The sequence below is a fragment of the Aptenodytes patagonicus genome, chromosome 1 (genome assembly GCF_965638725.1).
Source record: "Aptenodytes patagonicus chromosome 1, bAptPat1.pri.cur, whole genome shotgun sequence".
Lineage (NCBI taxonomy): Eukaryota > Metazoa > Chordata > Aves > Sphenisciformes > Spheniscidae > Aptenodytes > Aptenodytes patagonicus.
Genome location: NC_134949.1, coordinates 162,178,751 through 162,184,329, shown reverse-complemented (window position 1 = coordinate 162,184,329; position 5,579 = coordinate 162,178,751). Strand labels below are relative to the sequence as shown.

General features: G+C 36.7%; 1 protein-coding gene across 1 annotated transcript in view; it reads right to left on the bottom strand.

Annotated features, from left to right (window-relative positions):
- The window catches only part of NALF1 (NALCN channel auxiliary factor 1), a 512,766-nt gene that overhangs the window by 475,297 nt on the left and 31,890 nt on the right, over positions 1-5,579 (bottom strand). The window lies entirely within an intron of this gene.

The window sequence follows — 5,579 nt, the reverse complement described above, 5'->3', positions numbered from 1 at the left end:
ACCCAGACACCAGGCAGAGATTGTGGTTCTAATCAAAACAGATGCGAGTCCCATGGTGGGGGCTGCTCTCAGCTGAGTTCAGCCCACCAACAGCACAGGTATCAACAGCCCTATCCACAGTCCTAACCTTGACAGCTGATTTTTTAGCATAGGACCACTTAACAACTTTGAAACCTAAATGGGCTTTGCACAGGTGAAGTTGTACCCTGTTAATTTGTACAGTTTTTCTTTTTCTGCATTTAACTTCCTTTATGTCCTAATCAGTAACCAACTTTCTTCTATATACAAGGGCTAGGAAAACTGTAGTTCAAAACGTGGTGCCACCAGCTTTAAATTACATGTATGTTTTACATTACTCATAAATATAATTGATGGAAATCAATTTCTGAAATTCTATTATATTTGTATTGTTCTCTCTCTACTTCTGTTTTAACAGGAAGATCAGCCTCTTCATGAATTTCCGATCAAGCAGATTCAACTGATACTTTTCATGCTCTGTTGAGAAAAAAAAGAATAATTACTAACATAACAAACACTACTTTAGTGAGCACTTTTGGGGTTGGGTTTTTTTTAGGTATCAGCTTAAATTTTAAAAACAGTTTAATTTTGTTTAAAATTTCCAGAAAAAATATCAAAAATGCATATTAGATATGTGGCTGGGTTTTTTTTTAAAGAAAATATAAAAAAGTGTTTTATTTTTGTTTTGTATATTTGTTCTGCCAGCTCAGGGTCTCTTCTTGCCCTGACTCCCTTTTTGGCACTCAGTTTTGTGGTGTCATAGTAAAAATTGCTAAATTTGTTTTTTTCACTGGCATATTAGCATCACCTCTCTTTGCCTTCATAGGTTACCTGCGCTATCTGTACTGTACTATTAACAAGATGTGATCTTTGCGGTTCTCTCTAGTAAAAAGTAGTGCAGGACAATATGGGTGAATTTATGGATTGAAGCATTTGGTGCTGATGTTCTGATGCATGTACGTGTTCTGTACTGTATGTACGTTTTGGGGGACAAGGATTTCAGTGTAGGTCTAGCCTGGTTGCACAGACTGAATGCCTATTAGCAGTTGAAGCACATCTTCCAGCTGAATTTCATCCCAAAGAAATCCAGTGCACATGCTCTGAGGCCACTTAGTAGTGTGAACCAAAGCTCAAAACCAAGGCCGATCAGGAGATTAACTTCAAAAGAGTGATCTGGGTCAGAATTAAAATACTAAAATATTTGTGAAAGCCAAGTCCCATGTCCAATGAAGTAAACTAAAAAAAAAACCCAACAAACAACAACACACACACACACACACACCCCCAAAACCCAACCCAAACCCAACTTTTTTAGAAGGATTCATCTAAGTTATTTTTGGATGTCAACAGTTGATGTCTACATTTAAGCCAGACATTTAGACTGTCTTTATAATCAATTTAAGAAATAAAGACCTACAGAAATTTCCAACTTAAACATCTACCCTAGATCAGATAAATCCCACCTTCCTGTACCTATTTCTACCCACTGACTTTAAAGTTCAGGTTAAGCATTAACGTAAGAGATGTTTACACTGGCCAGAGGACCTCAGTGAGTTTTCTCGTTGTCCGTATTAACAACTAAAAAAATATTGGTACTCATGTTAATTTCTGCTCTCCCAATAAAATGTTTTCTATTTTAAATTATTATTAAGTTTAGAGGGTGCACGTATAGATTCGTTTTCACTCTCACATTAAGACCTGTCCTAAAATTTGATAAATATGAGTGGTAGATTAAGATCACCTTTGCTCTTAACTTTTCATCCAGTGAAAACACAAATTTGTTTTAGATGTCTGAAAAGTCCTCTCTCTCTAATCCATATAGTTTACATGAAAACAAAGACTCATAAGAGACATTTGGTCAGGCCTTTAAGGCAGCTAGGTTTTACATCCATTGAAATCCTGAAAGATTCTTTAATGTTGTACTTGCTGTTATTTTCACAAAATGTTAATTTAAATAAAAATCTAGAAATATACTACTAAAGTTAAGTTTTTATTAACGGTAAATTAAAGAAGCAAAGTATTAAACAATTATAAAATCAGAATCAAATAAGACAGTTAAATCATTTAATTTATTAAATCACTATGAATGACAAAAATAATCTTTATATAGATGATAGGAAAACGGCTATTGGATTATAAATGTCAACTAAATAACATAGTTAAAATCAATCAGCTCTGCCTTTTATAGAATTACGTGGTTTAAACTGAATTCAAGTTATTATCTGACAGAACTTTATAGTCATTTATATAACCATTGTCTTTAACCACTTCCAACACACGTCTCAGTTGAAAGGCTAATCCAGGCTACAAGTTTCATGCAACTCAGAAGTTTGTGTTCAGAAAACTAATTCAAGAATGCCTACTTAGGTTTGCGAGAGAGTCAAAACCTGCAGTTTTCTGGAAAACTTCTCCACTTGGCTAAAGTTGTGCTATTACGTAAACTCAATAAAGTTTCCATCTTCCTGAAAGCAGGCATCCACCCAAGCATTCTAAACAACTTGTTTTGCTAGTTTAGCTCATACTAAAATAAATCAGTAAGGTTGCACAGAGCTCGGCTGAAAGATACCATGGTCCTACTACCCCTTTATTACAGGATAGCCTTCTGGTGATAGGATTTGCTGAGAAAATGGAGACTGGTGCCTAACCTCACAGAATTTTGAGGAGGTTGAACTTATGGTCATCATTTTCCAGGACAGTGCCAAGTAGTATGCTGCAGAACACAGTATAGTAAAAAATGGAAACCCCATGAGACCAAAAGGAGTGGGCCCAGAAGGAAATCCAAATCAAAACTGAAAAATGTGGACTTCGGGGCAAAATATCTCTTGGCTCATTGTCATGTGGGTCCAGGAATTTTGCATTTCTGCTTGCATTGTAGTCTAGAACTAACAGAGGGGCTAAGAAATACTCATCTATAGAAATCCTTACCTCGGTGATTAAGTCATAGAAGATCACTCAGGGTGAGGTAAGCCTAGACCCTCTGCTTCCTGAATGAAGAGCAGTCTCACTGCTGAAGAAAAGAGGTCATACGCCATAAAACTCAGGGCATGACTTTTGGGTCCAGAATTCCTTTTCCACAGACATGCACAGCCCTGACATGCCAAAGAGAAAGTTTCAGCCATACCTCAGTCAAACTTTCCTCTTGTCTGACTTCAACACACCAGAATTCAGCACTGTGGCTGGTGTAAACCACAACCTGGTTAGCTAACGCTCTTCTACACCAACATGGTTAACTCCATCCTTAGTTTCACCTGTCTGATTTGCTATACAGAGTCTTTGTAGCTATTTTCATGTTTAAGGATGAGAGCTGCTAGTGTTGCCTCTGCTTTCTGGGTCTTCACCAAGTAAACCTCCATCACTATAGGTTATCATGCAGAATCTGACCCTTTGACATTTTATTTTCTTCCAGTATAAAATGTGGAACAGGGTGGACACATTCTTCTACTTCTCCCAAGTAACTAGCGATAGGACGAGAGGAAATGGCCTCAAGTTGTGCCAGGGGAGGTTTAGATTGGATATCAGGAAAAATTTCTTTACTGAAAGAGTGGTGAAACATTGGAAGAGGCTGCCCAGGGAAGTGGTTGAGTCCCCATCCCTGGAGGTATTTAAAAGACGAGTAGATGAGGCACTTAGGGACATGGTTTAGTGGGCATGGTGGTGTTTGGTTGACGGTTGGACTCGATGATCTTAGAGGTCTTTTCCAACCTCAATGATTCTATGATTCTATGATTCTATGATTCAGCTGAATGGTACATGGAGGAGTAAAGCAGTTTGTACAGATTCAACAAGTGCAACTGCATCCCATGATGAGGGAAAGCATGTGACGGAGTAAGCGATACTTACGCAGAGTGGGGGCTTCAGCCTTCTTAAATACCCTGAATAAAGCCACTCTTGAGCCAAATAGAGAGAAAAATATAGTTACATCCTGAACACTCCCAGTAATAAGTAAAACTCTGGTTTACAGACCAGTTCAGAAAGGTAAAATACTGACATTACTCAGGAGGCACAGCTGGGTTTAAAATTAGTTATAAATGTGATATTGCAAATTAATCTTCCTAAACAGCAACATTTCTCCATTTCTTAATTCTCTGCCAAAGTAGTTGTAACATGGACTACCTGTGCAGAAGTAATGCATACTTAACGATACAAGCTCTACTATTCACTGATCTAAAAAACGATAGCTCTTCTTTCTTTCTCTGCTTCATTTCTTTTGTTGGCTTGCGCACCATTCATATACATATTTAACTAACATTTCTTACATATGGTTTTAAATGTTAAATTACTTTGCCCAGATAACAAGATACATGTAGCAAGTGGATTTTTTAAAGCTGACAAAACCAAATATTTTAGATGTTTCCATGAAAAAAACTGAAGTAAGTAAAACCAATTAACTGAACAAACAAAATCACCGCAAGAATATTCTAATTATCTCAATAATTAGAATATGGTCAGATTTTGGTTTTTTATAGCAAATTCTTCCTGTCTATGAGTCTTTGCATCTTGGGTCTTGATGGATTCTGTATTACAGATTATGTTTACAAAAAGTTTCAATGAAATTGAAAAAGTCAGAATGCATAATCTTCCATTCAGACATAATCTGGAGAGAGAGAATGCCAAACAATGACTGAATTCATTTAAATATTGAATGTAGCAGTTCCCTTCAAAATTACTTTTTTCATGTTTAGTTTCCCTTTTATTTGTCAGAAACCTTTACAAAATGTTGAGTCCTTTAATAAAGAAAATCATAATACAATAATTATATGAATCATACTTTGATTTAAAGAAATCTAACAATTGCTCATAATTTGACAGTGGAATGAATATATTTTCAAAGAATACAAGTGGTTTAATATTTCTCTCCACTCTTCATTTACTTCAGTCTCGCTTCTGCATACAGATCATCCTTGCTGTCTTGACATTGCCCTCTCCCCCAGTGCCTCACGGTGGGAAAGTTCCTTCCCATTTCACACACAATAAGGCTGCTTATGCCTGTAAATATCTCAGCCAGGTGTTGCTGAGCTGAAAGAGATACCTCCATGGTATTTTTTCTGATGCCACATAGATACTCATCCATGCCTCTTTCATCTGTGACTAACTGCTTGCAACTTCAGCTAGGCACTGGAAGCAGTCTCACTGGGAACATTTGGTGCCCTGACTCATGGGTGCTGGAATGAGCAAATAGGAAAAAGCTGATACATCCGGAAGAGCCTAAGGCTGAATTCTCAAATTCAATTTCCATTCCTTTGGACTACTAGAGAGATAAATTGAGCGATACAAAATCTCTAAAGACTCAAAAAAGACATCTAGAATTTTTTTTTTCCCCAGAGTAATCTAAGTAGTCAAGAGAAGCTGTTGCTAAGAATATTCATAGAAAAGGACTGATAATGATATTTAGATTTTTTAAAATTTTTTCTACGCAGGGTATAGAAAAGACCAAGTTCAACCTACATTGTGCCTTGGGACCTTTTTGGTCAATCTCTCTGAGAGCAGAAATTTATCCAAGTACCATAAAATTGATGGGTAATTATAGAGTAGCTACAATGAAGCTAAAGAATTTTTCAAAA